Raw genomic sequence first — 24120 nt, 5'->3', positions numbered from 1 at the left:
GCTGGATGAAGAATGGTATTGGGAACCTGCGATATTTATAATACTATATAGGTGAAATATATGTATGAAAACAGAAATCCAAGTAAGATTTGAAGGCCAGAAGGGCATTGGGCCCTTGATGGGGATACTTACCTTTGAATGACTTTCTGCACAGATGTCTCAGATAAATCGATATACAATGGCATAGGACCTTGTACCTTGGATGATTGAATGTAGAAGAGAACATCCAGTCAAAAAGGGATAGTAGGTAGGATTAGGAAGATAGTTGGTAAGTTTTGGAAGAAGAGTGAGTATACAATTTGGACCAAAAGTTCTTTAGCAATAGGGTGTCGGTTAGAGAGTGAATGTAAACGTCAGCACATGTGAAGAGTCAGTCACAATGATGAACTGGGGAACATATGTAGGAAAGCAGATATCAATAGAGACATTAGGAAATCAGGCAAAGTATAAAGTGAGTGAGTGGATTAGACATTTTCAACAGGGTTGAGGTTGAATATATCATCTTAGGAAGAAACAAATGTGTAGTCACCAATAGCATTGACATTTGACAGCATTAGGCAACCTGGACAAGGATGTTTTTAGTAATCCATGCTCACTTTCCAATGAGGCTTTGGTGCAATCATAAGTGTGACCTTGGCATTTTGTGTCCAGAATATCACTGTGATAAAATGTATATGTAGATCAGGTGACATGAGTGTTTCTTCCACCATTTCTGGGAGTAATATGTTGAAGACATATGAATTAGCCTTTGGGGGTACAAATAGGTGTACCCTGGGTCTATGAATACAGAGATAATGCATGAATAGACCATACTGTGAATAAATAGTATAACAGGTTCCAATTTAAATAATGGATTGCATTGATATCTGAAAATATATAGGAAATCTAATATTGATACACAACCATTCATTCTAACCAGTTATACATCTAATGGTGATATTGGGGTTATGGTTTACCATGAAGGGGGTGTGAGTTTTGCTTCACAAGGGATTATGGAAATGGAAAAGAATGTGTTTGGAAAGAAGTCTCATGAAAAGACCAGTCAAGAAACGTGGAGGAATACATGTGTTCTGAAGCAGGAAGTGATTGAAAGGGAAATAAATGCCTAGAAATTTGTGAACTTGAGGATGAAATACATATCCTATGATGTGCATCAACTGAAGAAATAGTAATGTACCAGTGTTGAATAAAAACGAACGTCAAAACACACATCATGTCCCCTAGGAATCTACTTGCATTCATGTTAAACTGGGTCAGTTACTGTAGAAATATTAGGATTTCAGCACTAGGAAACAAATATGTATTTCAGGTGGATGACTATTTCTGAGAATAATCTTGTGAAAAGTTGATTATAAATCCACATATATGAACATGAATGAATTTAGGGAGTATATAATATGACACATACATTTCATATTTTGAAAAATCTGGAGAGTGTGTGTATGTGTGTATATATATATATATATATATATATATACACAAAAAAAAACACACACACAAACACAGATATTAAAGAGTAGAAATATATATGCCAATCGAAATTCATCATGAAATATTTATCATCCACAGATCCAAAAATATTTATTTTACTGAACATGTATTTATGTATCATGTTGTTCAAGTGGGAAGCTCACCTGGAGGTTGAATTCTCAGTTCCAACAGAGTTTAGGAGGAGTGATCTCTTCTCACAATTTGTATCTGCCAAGTCAGCCACCTCACAAGAATGGGCGTGGGATAGGAGGTAGGATTCTATATGTGCATGTAAAAATGCATGTTGCTGAATAGGCTACAGAGAAAGGGAGACAGGAATTCACATATTTGTTAACTTTCAAAACACATGGAGAACTATTTCTATTAAATTGGACTAGATTTATAACACCTACCCTTTATAATGCAAAAGGCAAGTCCAACTATACACCAGGCCTCCTCTGAACTGCCTGTATTTCTATTCTGTTTGAGTTATTTTTCTCCATCATATTAGTATTCGTAGTCACAATCTAGTAGGGTATGGGTTAGTGTCAGGGATTCAGTATTTCGAACGGAAAATAGGAAAATGAATCCAATGTGTAGGCCAATATGTGCTACAAAAAAAATCTTCCCACTCTCATCCAGAACATTGCCTTGACATTCCCTTCGCAATAAGTAAGACACAATTTGAGGAGAAGAGTTAGAAATGCTATGAATACATATGTGGAATGGAAAATGCTCAGGAGTTCACAACCTTGGAGGTGGTAGACTAGTTTCCATGAGTAAGGGACAGGGTAAACACTCCACAAACGTGGAGCTCTGCTGGCCTAAAGACTTCGTGAGAAACTGCCTCTGAGTTTGGGCACTTGAAATGTATGTTGTTGTCAGGAGCTTTAGCTTCCTTTGTAGTGAGACCATCAAACCTGGTCTGCATCTAGGTGACCTGGAGGACATGGTTTCTGATTTTCCAATGAACATGAGGCAGAAGTGCTGAATTCTCTCTTTGCAGGTAAACTGTGGCCACTGGGGTCTAAGTGTCTCCCTGTGTGGACTGTGAAGCCATTTGGTCATCCTCCACTTTTCGTGGTGTTTCTTGCTGCTGCACTGGGAGTTTGGAATTTGCTTCAGGAAATACAAGGAGTTCAACTGGGACACAGTGCTGGAGGGAGTTCTGTCACGTGTGGTGGGTCAAGGTCCTAGGAGAATGCACCAGCCAGGCTTCTATCCCACAGAGCTTGCCCCCTTGACCATAGCAACCTGATTCTGAACATTGCCCTGAAACCTCTCCATATAACAAGATGCCTTTACATAGAAGGGTCTGCTCACTGCACCATGTCAGTCACAAGCCATTTGGAAGCCAATGGCAGATCCACATGGCCCCACCACAGATGTTTTATCACACACCTGCACACCACTGCTCTAGGCCCACTACTCAGCAGGCCCCAACTTACTGGCATCTCTGTTTTACACCATTTTCATGAAACCCAGTCAATCAAGGCACTGTCTGGTACACTCATGATCAGCAACAGGATATCCAAAGGTTCTCCAGTCCCACCTGGTCATGGGAATTACAAAAATGTCATAGTATTTATCTAGCTAGCCATTTTTAAAGGATGAAGTTGGAGGCACTGTGGGTTTCCATTCCTTCAGGAACCATTAAATGGTGAGGAAGCTCATTTCAACGAAAGCTCTGGAGAACTCTCACAAACAAGGCTTCCCAAAGAGTGTCTAAAAGGTCGCAGGAAGCCAGGACCATTGAGGTCTACAATGTGTGGTCCACGTGTGTTTGGACTCTCCACGATGGCTGCCAGGTCTTTAAGAATAAAATCATGTGATATCCGGGCTGAGATTCCCAGTGCTCTGTGGAACGCCAGCCTGGGCCTAGATCTCAGTTTCCAAGGGCGACTCTCATGCGTGGCCTCCTAACATCCCGACACAATTCACGGCAATACTTCTCTGAGTTCAGTTCCAGAACTCAGTCTCCATGGGGAATCACACCAGAGTTCAAGCCCAGGTGGACCCAGTCATCTCTTCCCACTGCCACACCACAATTCAAACCAAAACACTGCCACATGGCCCTCATCTTCTTCCATGTAGACACTCATCATAACCTCTGGCTGGAGGTTTCCATGAGGGGCACAGCCCAAGACAGTGTCCACAATAAGCTCACTTGCCTCTCATTTGCCTAATGTCAGGGTGGACTGGACACCCATCCTGTGAACCTGGAGTGATGAAATAGGCCTGCCTTTAATACTGCTCTACTTCTCCAATTGGAGGCCTACTGACTGCCGGGTATAGATTGTTTGTGTGAACTGGAGTCATGAGAAAACCCAAGCACCTATGGGCTAGCCTCTGCATGGCTTTGAAGGACTCATTTGACACAAAGGATCCCTATTCTCACTTGATGGAGGTCAGGAACCTTACAGAGGAAGGCGAGAGACCTCATCCAGGATGACTGCTTTTGTGCCAATTTGGCTTTGAATGCACACATGGGATCTTTCTTTGGATCCATCAGGGGCTGACACTCTAAGCCACAGCCTCACACAGGGCCAAGAGGCTGATTCAGACACATCCCTTTGCAAAGCAATTAAGCAAAGAGCCACAGGTGATGCCCATTCATTTCCATTTGAAAACTGTTTTCTTCAGGCTTCACAATGGGGTGCCCTGAGGCAAAGGCCTTCCTGACATTCAGGGCAACAGAACAATAGGTAAGCCAAAGGCCCAAAGCAGGCTTTCTCCAGGGAGACTTTACTGGTCACACTGATATCTGAGTTTTCTGAGATGCTCACCATTCCTTTCAACTATCCAGTACATGGCCATGCCACCGAGCTTGGAGGTGGTACATATCTTGGACACAAAACCATGAGCCTATTCTGGAGAGTGGCCAGAATTCAGGAAGAAAACAGGAACTTAGGAAGATAGTAGGTGTTGCCCATCCATAAGGCAAGCCGCAGTCCATTCATAAATTGGGCAAGATGAATGCTGGGAAGCTTTCTACTAGACAGGACACATCCATTGATGCATTCTCTTTTCTAATGTCTACAACCAGGGACACAGTGGTATACACAAACATAGAAACACTTGCCTTGTCAAAAGCCTTACTAGAAACAGTCCACTCCAAACCAAACAAACCGCCTTTCCTACCTATTCTCAGAACATGAGACCAAACCACAAACTCACACCCACACCCACAAAGGCACCTCCTTCCAAGTTGGTCTGTGACTACCCGGAGTGTCGCCTGACTGGTGGGCCATACTATGTTCCCCCGAAAAGGCCTGTCCTGTCTCACATCTTGCCTCCTTGGCCAACTCTGTGAAGTTGTCAGGAGCCAGCGGTGAGCCACTACCTGCTTTCTCAGGAAAGGCCCCTCGGCAGAACTTTCCTGGCATTTGGCCATCCTCACATCAGTGGGTACCAAGAAAGACTGACTCTGTCCTTGGGAAATCCAAACAAGTGAGCCCACTGGGACTGGGACTGGGACTGGCTCTGGGTGCCTGGCTTCCTGGATCCCAAGTTCAGAGAGTTCCATCACCAAGGAAGTGAGGTGAGGTCACTTCCTTCAGGAACTGAATGAGGTCACTGCCTTGGCAACCACTGTGTCCTAACATTTGCTTCCAAGGCTCCCATGAGATGGAGGCTGCCCCTCCTTCCTGTGACAGTTTCACAAGTTAGAATGGAATATCAACCACAGGCACCAAGGAACAGCTCTCCACACAGACCTGCTTTGGTCCATCTTGTCTACATTAAGAAGAGAGAGGCTCATTCCGACACATCCCTTCATCCTGACCAGGTTGTTTGCCATGGAAGATGACTTCTGCTCTCTCAGGTCCTTCATACCTGCCTACATCTTCTCCAGGTATCATTTCTGCATGGACCTTTGAGGTTCTCAGCAGGTGGAAGATCCCCCACATTCCTGTATTGTAAGACCCACTCTGTCCCTGCTCTTCTGTAAAGTTAGATTGAGGGAAGAGTGTATGGTTAGGGTTAAGAACCTGTTTGATTTGGGTGAGGAATCACTCTGCTGGATGAAGAATGGTATTGGGAACCTGCGATATTTATAATAATATATAGGTGAAATATATGTATGAAAACAGAAATCCAAGTAAGATTTGAAGGCCAGAAGAGCATGGGGCCCTTGATGGGGATACTTAGCTTTGAATGACTTTCTGCACAGATGTCTCAGACAAATCGATATACAATGGCATAGGACCTTGTACCTTGGATGATTGAATGTAGAAGAGAACATCCAGTCAAAAAGGGAAAGTAGGTAGGATTAGGAAGATAGTTGGTAAGTTTTGGAAGAAGAGTGAGTATACAATTTGGACCAAAAGTTCTTTAGCAATAGGGTGTCGGTTAGAGAGTGAATGTAAACGTCAGCACATGTGAAGAGTCAGTCACAATGATGAACTGGGGAACATATGTAGGAAAGCAGATATCAATAGAGACATTAGGAAATCAGGCAAAGTATAAAGTGAGTGAGTGGATTAGACATTTTCAACAGGGTTGAGGTTGAATATATCATCTTAGGAAGAAACAAATGTGTAGTCACCAATAGCATTGACATTTGAGAGCATTAGGCAACCTGGACAAGGATGTTTTTAGTAATCCATGCTCACTTTCCAATGAGGCTTTGGTGCAATCATAAGTGTGACCTTTGCATTTTGTGTCCAGAATATCACTGTGATAAAATGTATATGTAGATCAGGTGACATGAGTGTTTCTTCCACCATTTCTGGGAGTAATATGTTGAAGACATATGAATTAGCCTTTGGGGGTACAAATAGGTGTACCCTGGGTCTATGAATACAGAGATAATGCATGAATAGACCATACTGTGAATAAATAGTATAACAGGTTCCAATTTAAATAATGGATTGCATTGATATCTGAAAATATATAGGAAATCTAATATTGATACACAACCATTCATTCTAACCAGTTATACATCTAATGGTGATATTGGGGTTATGGTTTACCATGAAGGGGGTGTGAGTTTTGCTTCACAAGGGATTATGGAAATGGAAAAGAATGTGTTTGGAAAGAAGTCTCATGAAAAGACCAGTCAAGAAACGTGGAGGAATACATGTGTTCTGAAGCAGGAAGTGATTGAAAGGGAAATAAATGCCTAGAAATTTGTGAACTTGAGGATGAAATACATATCCTATGATGTGCATCAACTGAAGAAATAGTAATGTACAGGTGTTGAATAAAAATGAACGTCAAAACACACATCATGTCCCCTAGGAATCTACTTGCATTCATGTTAAACTGGGTCAGTTACTGTAGAAATATTAGGATTTCAGCACTAGGAAACAAATATGTATTTCAGGTGGATGACTATTTCTGAGAATAATCTTGTGAAAAGTTGATTATAAATCCACATATATGAACATGAATGAATTTAGGGAGTATATAATATGACACATACATTTCATATTTTGAAAAATCTGGAGAGTGTGTGTATGTGTGTATATATATATATATATATATATATATATATATATATACACAAAAAAAAAACACACACACAAACACAGACATTAAAGAGTAGAAATATATATGCCAATCGAAATTCATCATGAAATATTTATCATCCACAGATCCAAAAATATTTATTTTACTGAACATGTATTTATGTATCATGTTGTTCAAGTGGGAAGCTCACCTGGAAGTTGAAATTTCAGTTCCAACAGCGTTTAGGAGGAGTGATCTCTTCTCACAATTTGTATCTGCCAAGTCAGCCACCTCACAAGAGTGGACATGGGATAGGAGGTAGGATTCTATATGTGCATGTAAAAATGCATGTTGCTGAATAGGCTACAGAGAAAGGGAGACAGGAATTCACATATTTGTTAACTTTCAAAACACATGGAGAACTATTTCTATTAAATTGGATTGGTTTATAACACCTACCCTTTATAATGCAAAAGGCAAGTCCAACTATACACCAGGCCTCCTCTGAACTGCCTGTATTTCTATTCTGTTTGAGTTATTTTTCTCCATCATATTAGTATTCGTAGTCACAATCTAGTAGGGTATGGGTTAGTGTCAGGGATTCAGTATTTCGAACGGAAAATAGGAAAATGAATCCAATGTGTAGGCCAATATGTGCTACAAAAAAATCTTCCCACTCTCATCCAGAACATTGCCTTGACATTACCTTCAAAATAAATAAGACACAATTTGAGGAGAAGAGTTAGAAATGCTGTGAATACATATGTGGAAAGGAAAATGCTCAGGAGTTCACAACCTTGGAGGTGGTAGACTAGTTTCCATGAGTAAGGGACAGGGTAAACACTCCACAAACGTGGAGCTCTGCTGGCCTAAAGACTTCGTGAGAAACTGCCTCTGAGTTTGGGCACTTGAAATGTATGTTTTTGTCAGGAGCTTTAGCTTCCTTTGTAGTTAGACCATCAAACCTGGTCTGCATCTAGGTGACCTGGAGGACATGGTTTCTGATTTTCTAATGAACATGAGGCAGAAGTGCTGAATTCTCTCTTTGCAGGTAAACTGTGGCCACTGGGGTCTAAGTGTCTCCCTGTGTGGACTGTGAAGCCATTTGGTCATCCTCCACTTTTCGTGGTGTTTCTTGCTGCTGCACTGGGAGTTTGGAATTTGCTTCAGGAAATACAAGGAGTTCAACTGGGACACAGTGCTGGAGGGAGTTCTGTCACGTGTGGTGGGTCAAGGTCCTAGGAGAATGCACCAGCCAGGCTTCTATCCCACAGAGCTTGCCCCCTTGACCATAGCAACCTGATTCTGAACATTGCCCTGAAACCTCTCCATATAACAAGATGCCTTTACATAGAAGGGTCTGCTCACTGCACCATGTCAGTCACAAGCCATTTGGAAGCCAATGGCAGATCCACATGGCCCCACCACAGATGTTTTATCACACACCTGCACACCACTGCTCTAGGCCCACTACTCAGCAGGCCCCAACTTACTGGCATCTCTGTTTTACACCATTTTCATGAAACCCAGTCAATCAAGGCACTGTCTGGTACACTCATGATCAGCAACAGGACATCCAGAGGTTCTCCAGTGCCACCTGGTCATGGGAATTTCAAAAATGTCATGGTATTTATCTAGCTAGCCATTTTTAAAGGATGAAGTTGGAGGCACTGTGGGTTTCCATTCCTTCAGGAACCATTAAATGGTGAGGAAGCTCATTTCAACGAAAGCTCTGGAGAACTCTCACAAACAAGGCTTCCCAAAGAGTGGCCAAAGGTCACAGGAAGCCAGGCCCATTGAGGTCTACAATGTGAGGTCCACGTGTGCTTGGACTCTGCACGATGGCTGCCAGGTCTTTAAGAATAAAATCATGTGATATCCGGGCTGAGATTCCCAGTGCTCTGTGGAAAGCCAGCCTGGGCCTAGATCTCAGTTTCCAAGGGCGACTCTCATGCGTGGCCTCCTAACATCCCGACACAATTCACGGCAATACTTCTCTGAGGTCAGTTCCAGAACTCAGTCTCCAAGGGGAATCACACCAGAGTTCAAGCCCAGGTGGACCCAGTCATCTCTTCCCACTGCCATACCACAATTCAAACCAAAACATTGCCACATGGCCCTCATCTTCTTCCATATAGACACTCATCATAACCTCTGGCTGGAGGTTTCCATGAGGGGCACAGCCCAAGACAGTGTCCACAATAAGCTCCCTTGCCTCTCATTTGCCTAATGTCAGGGTGGACTGGACACCCATCCTGTGAACCTTGAGTGATCAAATAGGCCTGCCTTTAATACTGCTCTACTTCTCCAATTGGAGGCCTACTGACTGCCGGGTATAGATTGTTTGTGTGAACTGGAGTCATGAGAAAACCCAAGCACCTATGGGCTAGGCTCTCCATGGCTTTGAAGGACTCATTTGACACAAAAGATCCCTATTCTCACTTGATGGAGGTCAGGAACCTTACAGAGGAAGGCTAGAGACCTCATCCAGGATGACTGCTTTTGTGCCAATTTGGCTTTGGATGCACACATGGGATCTTTCTTTGGATCCATCAGGGGCTGACAATCTAAGCCACAGCCTCACACAGGGCCAAGAGGCTGATTCAGACACATCCCTTTGCAAAGCAATTAAGCAAAGAGCCACAGGTGATGCCCATTCATTTCCATTTGAAAACTGTTTTCTTCAGGCTTCACAATGGGGTGCCCTGAGGCAAAGGCCTTCCTGACATTCAGGGCAACAGAACAATAGGTAAGCCAAAGGCCCAAAGCAGGCTTTCTCCAGGGAGACTTTACTGGTCACACTGATATCTGAGTTTTCTGAGATGCTCACCATTCCTTTCAACTATCCAGTACATGGCCATGCCACCAAGCTTGGAGGTGGTACATAACTTGGACACAAAACCATGAGCCTATTCTGGAGAGTGGCCAGAATTCAGGAAGAAAACAGGAACTTAGGAAGATAGTAGGTGTTGCCCATCCATAAGGCAAGCCGCAGTCCATTCATAAATTGGGCAGGATGAATGCTGGGAAGCTTTCTACTAGACAGGACACATCCATTGATGCATTCTCTTTTCTAATGTCTACAACCAGGGACACAGTGGGATGCACAAACATAGAAACACTCGCCTTGTCAAAAGCCTTACTAGAAACAGTCCACTCCAAACCAAACAAACCGCCTTTCCTACCTATTCTCAGAACATGAGACCAAACCACAAACTCACACCCACACCCACAAAGGCACCTCCTTCCAAGTTGGTCTGTGACTACCCGGAGTGTCGTCTGACTGGTGGGCCATACTATGTTCCCCCAAAAGGGCCTGTCCTGTCTCACGTCTGGCCTCCTTGGCGAACTCTGTGAAGTTGTCAGGAGCCAGCGGTGAGCCACTACTTGCTTTCTCAGAAAATTCCCCTCGGCAGAGCTTTCCTGGCATTTGGCCATCCTCACATCAGTGGGTACCAAGAAAGACTGACTCTGTCCTTGGGAAATCCAAACAAGTGAGCCCACTGGGACTGGGACTGGGACTGGCTCTGGGTGCCTGGCTTCCTGGATCCTAAGTTCAGAGAGTTCCATCACCAAGGAAGTGAGGTGAGGTCACTTCCTTCAGGAACTGAATGAGGTCACTGCCTTGGCAACCACTGTGTCCTAACAGTTGCTTCCAAGGCTCCCATGAGATGGAGGCTGCCCCTCCTTCCTGTGACACTTTCACAAGTTAGAATGGAATATCAACCACAGGCATCAAGGAACAGCTCTCCACACAGGCCTGCTTTGGTCCATCTTGTCTACATGAAGAAGAGAGAGGCTCATTCAGACACATCCCTTCATCCTGACCAGGTTGTTTGCCATGGAAGATGACTTCTGCTCTCTCAGGTCCTTCATAGCTGCCTACATCTTCTCCAGGTATCATTTCTGCATGGACCTTTGAGGGTCTCAGCAGGTGGAAGATCCCCCACATTCCTGTATTGTAAGACCCACTCTGTCCCTGCTCTTCTGTAAAGTTAGATTGAGGGAAGAGTGTATGGTTAGGGTTAAGAACCTGTTAGATTTGGGTGAGGAATCACTCTGCTGGATGAAGAATGGTATTGGGAACCTGCGATATTTATAATAATATATAGGTGAAATATATGTATGAAAACAGAAATCCAAGTAAGATTTGAAGGCCAGAAGGGCATTGGGCCCTTGATTGGGATACTTAGCTTTGAATGACTTTCTGCACAGATGTCTCAGATAAATCGATATACAATGGCATAGGACCTTGTACCTTGGATGATTGAATGTAGAAGAGAACATCCAGTCAAAAAGGGATAGTAGGTAGGATTAGGAAGATAGTTGGTAAGTTTTGGAAGAAGAGTGAGTATACAATTTGGACCAAAAGTTCTTTAGCAATAGGGTGTCGGTTAGAGAGTGAATGTAAACGTCAGCACATGTGAAGAGTCAGTCACAATGATGAACTGGGGAACATATGTAGGAAAGCAGATATCAATAGAGACATTAGGAAATCAGGCAAAGTATAAAGTGAGTGAGTGGATTAGACATTTTCAACAGGGTTGAGGTTGAATATATCATCTTAGGAAGAAACAAATGTGTAGTCACCAATAGCATTGACATTTGACAGCATTAGGCAACCTGGACAAGGATGTTTTTAGTAATCCATGCTCACTTTCCAATGAGGCTTTGGTGCAATCATAAGTGTGACCTTTGCATTTTGTGTCCAGAATATCACTGTGATAAAATGTATATGTAGATCAGGTGACATGAGTGTTTCTTCCACCATTTCTGGGAGTAATATGTTGAAGACATATAAATTAGCCTTTGGGGGTACAAATAGGTGTACCCTGGGTCTATGAATATAGAGATAATGCATGAATAGACCATACTGTGAATAAATAGTATAACAGGTTCCAATTTAAATAATGGATTGCATTGATATCTGAAAATATATAGGAAATCTAATATTGATACACAACCATTCATTCTAACCAGTTATACATCTAATGGTGATATTGGGGTTATGGTTTACCATGAAGGGGGTGTGAGTTTTGCTTCACAAGGGATTATGGAAATGGAAAAGAATGTGTTTGGAAAGAAGTCTCATGAAAAGACCAGTCAAGAAACGTGGAGGAATACATGTGTTCTGAAGCAGGAAGTGATTGAAAGGGAAATAAATGCCTAGAAATTTGTGAACTTGAGGATGAAATACATATCCTATGATGTGCATCAACTGAAGAAATAGTAATGTACCAGTGTTGAATAAAAATGAACGTCAAAACACACATCATGTCCGATAGGAATCTACTTGCATTCATGTTAAACTGGGTCAGTTACTGTAGAAATATTAGGATTTCAGCACTAGGAAACAAATATGTATTTCAGGTGGATGACTATTTCTGAGAATAATCTTGTGAAAAGTTGATTATAAATCCACATATATGAACATGAATGAATTTAGGGAGTATATAATATGACACATACATTTCATATTTTGAAAAATCTGGAGAGTGTGTGTATGTGTATATATATATATATATATATATATATATATATATATATATATATATATATATATATACAAAAGAAAACACACACACAAACACAGACATTAAAGAGTAGAAATATATATGCCAATCGAAATTCATCATGAAATATTTATCATCCACAGATCCAAAAATATTTATTTTTCTGAACATGTATTTATGTATCATGTTGTTCAAGTGGGAAGCTCACCTGGAGGTTGAATTCTCAGTTCCAACAGCGTTTAGGAGGAGTGATCTCTTCTCACAATTTGTATCTGCCAAGTCAGCCACCTCACAAGAATGGACATGGGATAGGAGGTAGGATTCTATATGTGCATGTAAAAATGCATGTGGCTGAATAGGCTACAGAGAAAGGGAGACAGGAATTCACATATTTGTTAATTTTCAAAACACATGGAGAACTATTTCTATTAAATTGGACTAGATTTATAACACCTACCCTTTATAATGCAAAAGGCAAGTCCAACTATACACCAGGCCTCCTCTGAACTGCCTGTATTTCTATTCTGTTTGAGTTATTTTTCTCCATCATATTAGTATTCGTAGTCACAATCTAGTAGGGTATGGGTTAGTGTCAGGGATTCAGTATTTCGAACGGAAAATAGGAAAATGAATCCAATGTGTAGGCCAATATGTGCTACAAAAAAATCTTCCCACTCTCATCCAGAACATTGCCTTGACATTACCTTCGCAATAAGTAAGACACAATTTGAGGAGAAGAGTTAGAAATGCTATGAATACATATGTGGAATGGAAAATGCTCAGGAGTTCACAACCTTGGAGGTGGTAGACTAGTTTGATGAGTAAGGGACAGGGTAAACACTCCACACACGTGGAGCTCTGCTGGCCTAAAGACTTCGTGAGAAACTGCCTCTGAGTTTGGGCACTTGAAATGTATGTTGTTGTCAGGAGCTTTAGCTTCCTTTGTAGTGAGACCATCAAACCTGGTCTGCATCTAGGTGACCTGGAGGACATGGTTTCTGATTTTCCAATGAACATGAGGCAGAAGTGCTGAATTCTCTCTTTGCAGGTAAACTGTGGCCACTGGGGTCTAATTGTCTCCCTGTGTGGACTGTGAAGCCATTTGTTCATCCTCCACTTTTCGTGGTGTTTCTTGCTGCTGCACTGGGAGTTTGGAATTTGCTTCAGGAAATACAAGGAGTTCAACTGGGACACAGTGCTGGAGGGAGTTCTGTCACGTGTGGTGGGTCAAGGTCCTAGGAGAATGCACCAGCCAGGCTTCTATCCCACAGAGCTTGCCCCCTTGACCATAGCAACCTGATTCTGAACATTGCCCTGAAACCTCTCCATATAACAAGATGCCTTTTCATAGAAGGGTCTGCTCACTGCACCATGTCAGTCACAAGCCATTTGGAAGCCAATGGCAGATCCACATGGCCCCACCACAGATGTTTTATCACACACCTGCACACCACTGCTCTAGGCCCACTACTCAGCAGGCCCCAACTTACTGGCATCTCTGTTTTACACCATTTTCATGAAACCCACTCAATCAAGGCACTGTCTGGTACACTCATGATCAGCAACAGGACATCCAAAGGTTCTCCAGTGCCACCTGGTCATGGGAATTTCAAAAATGTCATGGTATTTATCTAGCTAGCCATTTGTAAAGGATGAAGTTGGAGGCACTGTGGGTTTCCATTCCTTCAGGAACCATTAAATGGTGAGGAAGCTCATTTCAACGAAAGCTCTGGAGAACTCTCACAAACAAGGCTTCCCAAAGAGTGGCCAAAGGTCACAGGAAGCCAGGCCCATTGAGGTCTACAATGTGAGGTCCACGTGTGTTTGGACTCTCCTCGATGGCTGCCAGGTCTTTAAGAATAAAATCATGTGATATCCGGGCTGAGATTCCCAGTGCTCTGTGGAAAGCCAGCCTGGGCCTAGATCTCAGTTTCCAAGGGTGACTCTCATGCGTGGCCTCCTAACATCCCGACACAATTCACGGCAATACTTCTCTGAGGTCAGTTCCAGAACTCAGTCTCCAAGGGGAATCACACCAGAGTTCAAGCCCAGGTGGACCCAGTCATCTCTTCCCACTGCCACACCACAATTCAAACCAAAACACTGCCACATGGCCCTCATCTTCTTCCATATAGACACTCATCATAACCTCTGGCTGGAGGTTTCCATGAGGGGCACAGCCCAAGACAGTGTCCACAATAAGTTCCTTTGCCTCTCATTTGCCAAATGTCAGGGTGGACTGGACACCCATCCTGTGAACCTGGAGTGATCAAATAGGCCTGCCTTTAATACTGCTCTACTTCTCCAATTGGAGGCCTACTGACTGCCGGGTATAGATTGTTTGTGTGAACTGGAGTCATGAGAAAACCCAAGCACCTATGGGCTAGCCTCTGCATGGCTTTGAAGGACTCATTTGACACAAAGGATCCCTATTCTCACTTGATGGAGGTCAGGAACCTTACAGAGGAAGGCGAGAGACCTCATCCAGGATGACTGCTTTTGTGCCAATTTGGCTTTAGATGCACACATGGGATCTTTCTTTGGATCCATCAGGGGCTGACAATCTAAGCCACAGCCTCACACAGGGCCAAGAGGCTGATTCAGACACATCCCTTTGCAAAGCAATTAAGCAAAGAGCCACAGGTGATGCCCATTCATTTCCATTTGAAAACTGTTTTTTTCAGGCTTCATAATGGGGTGCCCTGAGGCAAAGGCCTTCCTGACATTCAGGGCAACAGAACAATAGGTAAGCCAAAGGCCCAAAGCAGGCTTTCTCCAGGGAGACTTTACTGGTCACACTGATATCTGAGTTTTCTGAGATGCTCACCATTCCTTTCAACTATCCAGTACATGGCCATGCCACCGAGCATGGAGGTGGTACATATCTTGGACACAAAACCATGAGCCTATTCTGGAGAGTGGCCAGAATTCAGGAAGAAAACAGGAACTTAGGAAGATAGTAGGTGTTGCCCATCCATAAGGCAAGCCGCAGTCCATTCATAAATTGGGCAGGATGAATGCTGGGAAGCTTTCTACTAGACAGGACACATCCATTGATGCATTCTCTTTTCTAATGTCTACAACCAGGGACACAGTGGGATGCACAAACATAGAAACACTCGCCTTGTCAAAAGCCTTACTAGAAACAGTCCACTCCAAACCAAACAAACCGCCTTTCCTACCTATTCTCAGAACATGAGACCAAACCACAAACTCACACCCACACCCACAAAGGCACCTCCTTCCAAGTTGGTCTGTGACTACCCGGAGTGTCGTCTGACTGGTGGGCCATACTATGTTCCCCCAAAAGGGCCTGTCCTGTCTCACATCTGGCCTCCTTGGCCAACTCTGTGAAGTTGTCAGGAGCCAGCGGTGAGCCACTACCTGCTTTGTCAGAGAATTCCCATCGGCAGAGCTTTCCTGGCATTTGGCCATCCTCACATCTGTGGGTACCAAGAAAGACTGACTCTGTCCTTGGTAAATCCAAACAAGTGAGCCCACTGGGACTGGGACTGGGACTGGCTCTGGGTGCCTGGCTTCCTGGATCCCAAGTTCAGAGAGTTCCATCACCAAGGAAGTGAGGTGAGGTCACTTCCTTCAGGAATTGAATGAGGTCACTGCCTTGGCAACCACTGTGTCCTAACATTTGCTTCCAAGGCTCCCATGAGATGGAGGCTGCCCCTCCTTCCTGTGACACTTTCACAAGTTAGAATGGAATATCAACCACAGGCACCAAGGAACAGCTCTCCACACAGGCCTGCTTTGGTCCATCTTGTCTACATGAAGAAGAGAGAGGCTCATTCAGACACATCCCTTCATCCTGACCAGGGTGTTTGCCATGGAAGATGACTTCTGCTCTCTCAGGTCCTTCATAGCTGCCTACATCTTCTCCAGGTATCATTTCTGCATGGACCTTTGAGGTTCTCAGCAGGTGGAAGATCCCTCACATTCCTGTATTGTAAGACCCACTCTGTCCCTGCTCTTCTGTAAAGTTAGATTGAGGGAAGAGTGTATGGTTAGTGTTAAGAACCTGTTTGATTTGGGTGAGGAATCACTCTGCTGGATGAAGAATGGTATTGGGAACCTGCGATATTTATAATAATATATAGGTGAAATGTATGTATGAAAACAGAAATCCAAGTAAGATTTGAAGGCCAGAAGGGCATGGGGCCCTTGATGGGGATACTTAGCTTTGAATGACTTTCTGCACAGATGTCTCAGATAAATCGATATACAATGGCATAGGACCTTGTACCTTGGATGATTGAATGTAGAAGAGAACATCCAGTCAAAAAGGGATAGTAGGTAGGATTAGGAAGATAGTTGGTAAGTTTTGGAAGAAGAGTGAGTATACAATTTGGACCAAAGTTCTTTAGCAATAGGGTGTCGGTTAGAGAGTGAATGTAAACGTCAGCACATGTGAAGAGTCAGTCACAATGATGAACTGGGGAACATATGTAGGAAAGCAGATATCAATAGAGACATTAGGAAATCAGGCAAAGTATAAAGTGAGTGAGTGGATTAGACATTTTCAACAGGGTTGAGGTTGAATATATCATCTTAGGAAGAAACAAATGTGTAGTCACCAATAGCATTGACATTTGAGAGCATTAGGCAACCTGGACAAGGATATTTTTAGTAATCCATGCTCACTTTCCAATGAGGCTTTGGTGCAATCATAAGTGTGACCTTTGCATTTTGTGTCCAGAATATCACTGTGATAAAATGTATATGTAGATCAGGTGACATGAGTGTTTCTTCCACCATTTCTGGGAGTAATATGTTGAAGACATATAAATTAGCCTTTGGGGGTACAAATAGGTGTACCCTGGGTCTATGAATATAGAGATAATGCATGAATAGACCATACTGTGAATAAATAGTATAAGAGGTTCCAATTTAAATAATGGATTGCATTGATATCTGAAAATATATAGGAAATCTAATATTGATACACAACCATTCATTCTAACCAGTTATACATCTAATGGTGATATTGGGGTTATGGTTTACCATGAAGGGGGTGTGAGTTTTGCTTCACAAGGGATTATGGAAATGGAAAAGAATGTGTTTGGAAAGAAGTCTCATGAAAAGACCAGTCAAGAAACGTGGAGGAATACATGTGTTCTGAAGCAGGAAGTGATTGAAAGGGAAATAAATGCCTAGAAATTTGTGAACTTGAGGATGAAATACATATCCTATGATGTGCATCAACTGAAGAAATAGTAATGTACCAGTGTTGAATAAAAATGAACGTCAAAATACACATCATGTCCCATAGGAATCTACTTGCATTCATGTTAAACTGGGTCAGTTACTGTAGAAATATTAGGATTTCAGCACTAGGAAACAAATATGTATTTCAGGTGGATGACTATTTCTGAGAATAATCTTGTGAAAAGTTGATTATAAATCCACATATATGAACATGAATGAATTTAGGGAGTATATATTATGACACATACATTTCATATTGAAAAATCTGGAGAGTGTGTGTATGTGTGTGTATATATATATATATATATATATGTATATATATATATATATACATATATATATACACAAAAAAAACACACACACAAACACAGACATTAAAGAGTAGAAATATATATGCCAATCGAAATTCATCATGAAATATTTATCATCCACAGATCCAAAAATATGTATTTTACTGAACATGTATTTATGTATCATGTTGTTCAAGTGGGAAGCTCACCTGGAGGTTGAATTCTCAGTTCCAACAGCGTTTAGGAGGAGTGATCTCTTCTCACAATTTGTATCTGCCAAGTCAGCCACCTCACAAGAATGGACGTGGGATAGGAGGTAGGATTCTATATGTGCATGTACAAATGCATGTTGCTGAATAGGCTACAGAGAAAGGGAGACAGGAATTCACATATTTGTTAACTTTCAAAACACATGGAGAACTATTTCTATTAAATTGGACTAGATTTATAACACCTACCCTTTATAATGCAAAAGGCCAGTCCAACTATACACCAGGCCTCCTCTGAACTGCCTGTATTTCTATTCTGTTTGAGTTATTTTTCTCCATCATATTAGTATTGGTAGTCACAATCTAGTAGGGTATGGGTTAGTGTCAGGGATTCAGTATTTCGAACGGAAAATAGGAAAATGAATCCAATGTGTAGGCCAATATGTGCTACAAAAAAATCTTCCCACTCTCATCCAGAACATTGACTTGACATTACCTTCGCAATAAATGAGACACAATTTGAGGAGAAGAGTTAGAAATGCTATGAATACATATGTGGAATGGAAAATGCTCAGGAGTTCACAACCTTGGAGGCGGTAGACTAGTTTCCATGAGTAAGAGACAGGGTAAACACTCCACAAACGTGGAGCTCTGCTGGCCTAAAGACTTCGTGAGAAACTGCCTCTGAGTTGGGCACTTGAAATGTATGTTTTTGTCAGGAGCTTTAGCTTCCTTTGTAGTGAGACCATCAAACCTGGTCTGCATCTAGGTGACCTGGAGGACATGGTTTCTGATTTTCCAATGAACATGAGGCAGAAGTGCTGAATTCTCTCTTTGCAGGTAAACTGTGGCCACTGGGGTCTAAGTGTCTCCCTGTGTGGACTGTGAAGCCATTTGGTCATCCTCGACTTTTCGTGGTGTTTCTTGCTGCTGCACTGGGAGTTTGGAATTTGCTTCAGGAAATACAAGGAGTTCAACTGGGACACAGTGCTGGAGGGAGTTCTGTCACGTGTGGTGGGTCAAGGTCCTAGGAGAATGCACCAGCCAGGCTTCTATCCCACAGAGCTTGCCCCCTTGACCATAGCAACCTGATTCTGAACATTGCCCTGAAACCTCTCCATATAACAAGATGCCTTTACATAGAAGGGTCTGCTCACTGCACCATGTCAGTCACAAGCCATTTGGAAGCCTATGGCAGGTCCACATGGCCCCACCACAGATGTTTTATCACACACCTGCACACCACTGCTCTAGGCCCACTACTCAGCAGGCCCCAACTTACTGGCATCTCTGTTTTACACCATTTTCATGAAACCCAGTCAATCAAGGCACTGTCTGGTACACTCATGATCAGCAACAGGACATCCAGAGGTTCTCCAGTGCCACCTGGTCATGGGAATTTCAAAAATGTCATGGTATTTATCTAGCTAGCCATTTTTAAAGGATGAAGTTGGAGGCACTGTGGGTTTCCATTCCTTCAGGAACCATTAAATGGTGAGGAAGCTCATTTCAACGAAAGCTCTGGAGAACTCTCACAAACAAGGCTTCCCAAAGAGTGGCCAAAAGGTCACAGGAAGCCAGGACCATTGAGGTCTACAATGTGTGGTCCACGTGTGTTTGGACTCTCCACGATGGCTGCCAGGTCTTTAAGAATAAAATCATGTGATATCCGGGCTGAGATTCCCAGTGCTCTGTGGAAAGCCAGCCTGGGCCTAGATCTCAGTTTCCAAGGGCGACTCTCATGCGTGGCCTCCTAGCATCCCGACACAATTCACGGCAATACTTCTCTGAGGTCAGTTCCAGAACTCAGTCTCCAAGGGGAATCACACCAGAGTTCAAGCCCAGGTGGACCCAGTCATCTCTTCCCACTGCCACACCACAATTCAAACCAAAACACTGCCACATGGCCCTCATCTTCTTCCATGTAGACACTCATCATAACCTCTGGCTGGAGGTTTCCATGAGGGGCACAGCCCAAGACAGTGTCCACAATAAGCTCCCTTGCCTCTCATTTGCCTAATGTCAGGGTGGACTGGACACCCATCCTGTGAACCTGGAGTGATCAAATAGGCCTGCCTTTAATACTGCTCTACTTCTCCAATTGGAGGCCTACTGACTGCCGGGTATAGATTGTTTGTGTGAACTGGAGTCATGAGAAAACCCAAGCACCTATGGGCTAGCCTCTGCATGGCTTTGAAGGACTCATTTGACACAAAGGATCCCTATTCTCACTTGATGGAGGTCAGGAACCTTACAGAGGAAGGCGAGAGACCTCATCCAGGATGACTGCTTTTGTGCCAATTTGGCTTTGGATGCACACATGGGATCTTTCTTTGGATCCATCAGGGGCTGACAATCTAAGCCACAGCCTCACACAGGGCCAAGAGGCTGATTCAGACACATCCCTTTGCAAAGCAATTAAGCAAAGAGCCACAGGTGATGCCCATTCATTTCCATTTGAAAACTGTTTTCTTCAGGCTTCACAATGGGGTGCCCTGAGGCAAAAGCCTTCCTGACATTCAGGGCAACAGAACAATAGGTAAGCCAAAGGCCCAAAGCAGGCTTTCTCCAGGGAGACTTTACTGGTCACACTGATATCTGAGTTTTCTGAGATGCTCACCATTCCTTTCAACTATCCAGTACATGGCCATGCCACCGAGCTTGGAGGTGGTACATATCTTGGACACAAAACCATGAGCCTATTCTGGAGAGTGGCCAGAATTCAGGAAGAAAACAGGAACTTAGGAAGATAGTAGGTGTTGCCCATCCATAAGGCAAGCCGCAGTCCATTCATAAATTGGGCAGGATGAATGCTGGGAAGCTTTCTACTAGACAGGACACATCCATTGATGCATTCTCTTTTCTAATGTCTACAACCAGGGACACAGTGGGATACACAAACATAGAAACACTTGCCTTGTCAAAAGCCTTACTAGAAACAGTCCACTCCAAACCAAACAAACCGCCTTTCCTACCTATTCTCAGAACATGAGACCAAACCACAAACTCACACCCACACCCACAAAGGCACCTCCTTCCAAGTTGGTCTGTGACTACCCAGAGTGTCGTCTGACTGGTGGGCCATACTATGTTCCCCCGAAAAGGCCTGTCCTGTCTCACATCTTGCCTTCTTGGCCAACTCTGTGAAGTTGTCTGGAGCCAGCGGTGAGCCACTACCTGCTTTCTCAGGAAAGGCCCCTCGGCAGAGCTTTCCTGGCATTTGGCCATCCTCACATCAGTGGGTACCAAGAAAGACTGACTCTGTCCTTGGGAAATCCAAACAAGTGAGCCCACTGGGACTGGGACTGGGACTGGCTCTGGGTGCCTGGCTTCCTGGATCCCAAGTTCAGAGAGTTCCATCACCAAGGAAGTGAGGTGAGGTCACTTCCTTCAGGAACTGAATGAGGTCACTGCCTTGGCAACCACTGTGTCCTAACAGTTGCTTCCAAGGCTCCCATGAGATGGAGGCTGCCCCTCCTTCCTGTGACACTTTCACAAGTTAGAATGGAATATCAACCACAGGCACCAAGGAACAGCTCTCCACACAGGCCTGCTTTGGTCCATCTTGTCTACATGAAGAAGAGAGAGGCTCATTCAGACACATCCCTTCATCCTGACCAGGTTGTTTGCCATGGAAGATGACTTCTGCTCTCTCAGGTCCTTCATAGCTGCCTACATCTTCTCCAGGTATCATTTCTGCATGGACCTTTGAGGTTCTCAGCAGGTGGAAGATCCCCCACATTCCTGTATTGTAAGACCCACTCTGTCCCTGCTCTTCTGTAAAGTTAGATTGAGGGAAGAGTGTATGGTTAGGGTTAAGAACCTGTTTGATGTGGCTTAGGAATCACTCTGCTGGATGAAGAATGGTATTGGGAACCTGCGATATTTATCATAATATATAGGTGAAATATATGTATGAAAACAGAAATCCAAGTAAGATTTGAAGGCCAGAAGGGCATGGGGCCCTTGATGGGGATACTTAGCTTTGAATGACTTTCTGCACAGATGTCTCAGATAAATCGATATACAATGGCATAGGACCTTGTACCTTGGATGATTGAATGTAGAAGAGAACATCCAGTCAAAAAGGGATAGTAGGTAGGATTAGGAAGATAGTTGGTAGGTTTTGGAAGAAGAGTGAGTATACAATTTGGACCAAAAGTTCTTTAGCAATAGGGTGTCGGTTAGAGAGTGAATGTAAACGTCAGCACATGTGAAGAGTCAGTCACAATGATGAACTGGGGAACATATGTAGGAAAGCAGATATCAATAGAGACATTAGGAAATCAGGCAAAGTATAAAGTGAGTGAGTGGATTAGACATTTTCAACAGGGTTGAGGTTGAATATATCATCTTAGGAAGAAACAAATGTGTAGTCACCAATAGCATTGACATTTGAGAGCATTAGGCAACCTGGACAAGGATGTTTTTAGTAATCCATGCTCACTTTCCAATGAGGCTTTGGTGCAATCATAAGTGTGACCTTTGCATTTTGTGTCCAGAATATCACTGTGATAAAATGTATATGTAGATCAGGTGACATGAGTGTTTCTTCCACCATTTCTGGGAGTAATATGTTGAAGACATATAAATTAGCCTTTGTGGGTACAAATAGGTGTACCCTGGGTCTATGAATATAGAGATAATGCATGAATAGACCATACTGTGAATAAATAGTATAACAGGCTCCAATTTAAATAATGGATTGCATTGATATCTGAAAATATATAGGGAATCTAATATTGATACACAACCATTCATTCTAACCAGTTATACATCTAATGGTGATATTGGGGTTATGGTTTACCATGAAGGGGGTGTGAGTTTTGCTTCACAAGGGATTATGGAAATGGAAAAGAATGTGTTTGGAAAGAAGTCTCATGAAAAGACCAGTCAAGAAACGTGGAGGAATACATGTGTTCTGAAGCAGGAAGTGATTGAAAGGGAAATAAATGCCTAGAAATTTGTGAACTTGAGGATGAAATACATATCCTATGATGTGCATCAACTGAAGAAATAGTAATGTACCAGTGTTGAATAAAAATGAACGTCAAAACACACATCATGTCCCATAGGAATCTACTTGCATTGATGTTAAACTGGGTCAGTTACTGTAGAAATATTAGGATTTCAGCACTAGGAAACAAATATGTATTTCAGGTGGATGACTATTTCTGAGAATAATCTTGTGAAAAGTTGATTATAAATCCACATATATGAACATGAATGAATTTAGGGAGTATATAATATGACACATACATTTCATATTTTGAAAAATCTGGAGAGTGTGTGTATGTGTGTGTATATATATATATATATATATATATATATATATATATATATATATATATATATACACAAAAAAAAACACACACACACAGACATTAAAGAGTAGAAATATATATGCCAATCGAAATTCATCATGAAATATTTATCATCCACAGATCCAAAAATATTTATTTTACTGAACATGTATTTATGTATCATGTTGTTCAAGTGGGAAGCTCACCTGGAGGTTGAATTCTCAGTTCCAACAGCGTTTAGGAGGAGTGATCTCTTCTCACAATTTGTATCTGCCAAGTCAGCCACCTCACAAGAATGGACGTGGGATAGGAGGTAGGATTCTATATGTGCATGTACAAATGCATGTTGCTGAATAGGCTACAGAGAAAGGGAGACAGGAATTCACATATTTGGTAACATTCAAAACACATGGAGAACTATTTCTATTAAATTGGACTAGATTTATAACACCTACCCTTTATAATGCAAAAGGCCAGTCCAACTATACACCAGGCCTCCTCTGAACTGCCTGTATTTCTATTCTGTTTGAGTTATTTTTCTCCATCATATTAGTATTGGTAGTCACAATCTAGTAGGGTATGGGTTAGTGTCAGGGATTCAGTATTTCGAACGGAAAATAGGAAAATGAATCCAATGTGTAGGCCAATATGTGCTACAAAAAAATCT

This window comes from Spermophilus citellus, assembly GCF_964194105.1.
Source record: "Spermophilus citellus genome assembly, chromosome: 12".
Taxonomy (NCBI): domain Eukaryota; kingdom Metazoa; phylum Chordata; class Mammalia; order Rodentia; family Sciuridae; genus Spermophilus; species Spermophilus citellus.
This window is presented reverse-complemented; position numbering follows the sequence as displayed.